Genomic DNA, 3,041 nt, shown 5'->3' with positions numbered 1-3,041 from the left:
TCACCGCCCCCCCTCCCACCCCCACCCCACAGCGCCCCCTGCCGGGCGGGAGGACCCCGGTGAGGGGAGACACGAATATGGCTTCCCCCCCCCCCTGCCAGCCCAGGCTGCCCCCAGCCCCATCCAGCCCAACCTTGGGCACTGGCAGGGCTGGTGTGAGAAGCACTCCGTCGCCATTAACTTAGGCTCGGGCGAGGACCTCAGTGGAGTAGGAGTTGATTCGCCATTGCAATGGCGGGCGTCCCACAAGCAGGAGCGCGCCTACTGGTTCCATAACACGGTTTATATTCTCTCTTTCTCGAGGACCGGGACCCTCCCCTGTTTCCCCACCGAGTGGGTAATCCAGGCTCACAACCCACCCGACGCGTCACAGACAACGCATGGCCTTCAGTTGCCGGCCTGTTAAATTTCAAATTTCTTTCGACTTTTTTACTGTTTGAAGTGGTAATGTTTCTTCACTTATCTGACTTGACTTGACACCGTGATTTTCACCTAATTGCGCTAAGGAGTCTGGTTGTCTGCATTTTACAAGGTTGTCTGTTAAGCTTTCTTATCACTGCAAGCATAGCTCAATTCTTGCCTCTAAACAACGTAACTCTGTGCAAAAACAACATTTTTATTCCCACAATTCCCCCCCTTTCTTCTTTATAAATTGTTGATTTTTGCAAAAAAATCTTGCCAGGTTCCTTGAAGAGGAAGATGGTTCTGCAGTGTATTCCTACAACACATAATTCAGATTACAGATTAGTTTCTCCCAAGCCTAAATCTCCTTAAGACACACACCCAATAACCCCATCTGGTCACAACACCCACCAAATGCACCCAGGTCCTTGAGTGAAGACAATGCTACAAACGGGTTCGCCTTTTCCCAAGGTAGAAGCAACCCACGTTGCCTTCCTCAGCCACTTCCCTACATGCACTGCAGGGACTTTATCTCTTCCCACAGTGTGTAGGGGCTTTGTTTCAGCAGGGCCAGGATGGTTGTCAGCTCCTTTGGTATTAACTAGCCAAGTGGCTTCTGCTATATTTGCATCCCAGTGTTTCCATGCCCAGTGCCTGCAGCAAAGTCCTTAACAGTCCATTATATCTCTCAGCCTCTCCAGAGGCTTGTAGGTGATAGGGGATGTGATACACCCATTCAGCGTCATGCCTCTTGGCCCAGGAGGTTACAAGGTTATTTTGGAACTGACTCCCATTGTTTGACTCTATTCTCCCTAGTGTACCATGGCTCGCTTGATTGCAGCACGGGTTTCACGCTCTTGGGTGACCTGCGTGATGGTCTAAATGGTCAGGTCCACCCCTCAAACACGAGCCCATATGTATGTGGCATCTCTCCCTAGATGTCCTGATGTTTCATGGGCCCATCGAACTACAAACAGCTCACCCTTACATCCCCAGTCCAGATCCACCTGAGCTGCTCTAATTTTTGAAGCTTGGTCCACCTCTTCATTATTCTGATGTTCTTTGGTGGCGCAACACTTGGGCATGTGAGCCTCTACATGCTGTACTTTTACACTGATGTTTTCCACTCGGGTAGCAATGTCTTGCCACAGTGCAGAAGCCCAGGTGGGTTTACCTCTGCAGTGCCAGTTGCTCTGCTTCTATTGCTGTGACCACCCCACCCTCACCCCCTAGGCCATTTGCCACCATCCATGAGTCAGTATAAAGACAGAATACTGGTCACTTGTCTCTTTCCGCACTTTTTTTCAGCGGCCCATGGAGAGCCCCCGCAGGAGCAGGCCCCGGGCCGGAGCTGCAGCCCATGGAGAGGAGCCCACGCAGGAGCAGGGGTCTGGGGGGAGCTGCCACCCACCCGTGGGGGACCCATGCTGGAGCAGTTTGCTCCTGGAGGATGGACCCCGTAGTACGGAGCCGTGTGGGAGCAGTTCTTGAAGAGCTGCTGCCTGTGGGCAGCCCCCGCCGGCTCAGTTCGGGAAGGACGGCATCCCGTGGGAGGGACCCCACGTGGAGCAGGGACAGAGAGGGACCGAGAAGGAGCGGCAGAGACAATGTGTCAGGGACTGACCGCAGCCCCCATTCCCTGTTTCGCTTCGCTGCTTGTGGGGGAGAAGATAGAAGAGGGTGGGTGGGAGGAAGGTGTCCGTAGTTTGGTTTTAGTTTCTCAGTGCTCCAGTCTGCTAGGGCAATAAATTATATTTATCTCCCTGTGCTGAGATTGTTTTGCCCGTGACAATAATTATTGAGTGATCTCCCTGTCCTTATCTCAACCCTTGAGTCCTTTCCATCATATTTTTGCCCCTTTTTCCTTTGAAGAGAGGGAGTGAGAGAGCGGCTGTGGTGGAGCTGAGCAGCCTTGCAGGGTAGAACCACCACACCGTGCTCGCTAGGTGCAGTGTAAAGCGTGTTTTGCATAGCTGGCCCTGTACAGACAGCCCCAAGAGCTGTTGCACGAGCTGTTTCCTCTTTTGTCTGTTCAAAGGCTTGTTGATGCTCAGGGCTGCACTCAGCATAGTCCCTCTTGCGAGTCACTTAATACAGAGTCACAAACTGACTGTAGCCTGGAACATGCATTCTCCAGAATCCCACAAGATCTAGGAAAGTTTGTGTTTCTCTCTTGTTAGTTGGTGGGGACATAGCTGTTATCTAATTGATCACATCCATCCTGCCATTTTACTCACAAGAACTGGATCTCTTGTGTGAGTCCTTTGGCCTTGCTTTGCTTTACAGCAGAACCAGCTTTCAGAAGAATTTGGATTATTTTCTTCCCTTTCTCAAACAATTCCTCTGCTGTGTTACCCCACACAGTGATGGCATTAAGGTATTGCAGGTATCCAGGAGCTTCCCCCTATTCCAGTGCAGCCTGGATGAGTCCACGGCAAGCAGTAGGGCTGCCTTTCCACCCCTGGGGCAGTCGATTCCAGGTGGACTGGATGCCCCTGCAAGGGAAAGTAAACTGGGGCCTGCATGCCAATAGTCCACTGTCTTCATAATTCTGGAGTTAGCCAGATACCAAATCCACTGTTGGTCCCATCCCATCACTCCAGTTCACCACTGCCAGCATGCTGGCATACAACTGTGGC

The sequence above is a fragment of the Cygnus atratus genome, chromosome 3 (assembly GCF_013377495.2).
Source record: "Cygnus atratus isolate AKBS03 ecotype Queensland, Australia chromosome 3, CAtr_DNAZoo_HiC_assembly, whole genome shotgun sequence".
NCBI classification, from domain to species: domain Eukaryota; kingdom Metazoa; phylum Chordata; class Aves; order Anseriformes; family Anatidae; genus Cygnus; species Cygnus atratus.
Note: the sequence above shows the minus strand (reverse complement) of the source record.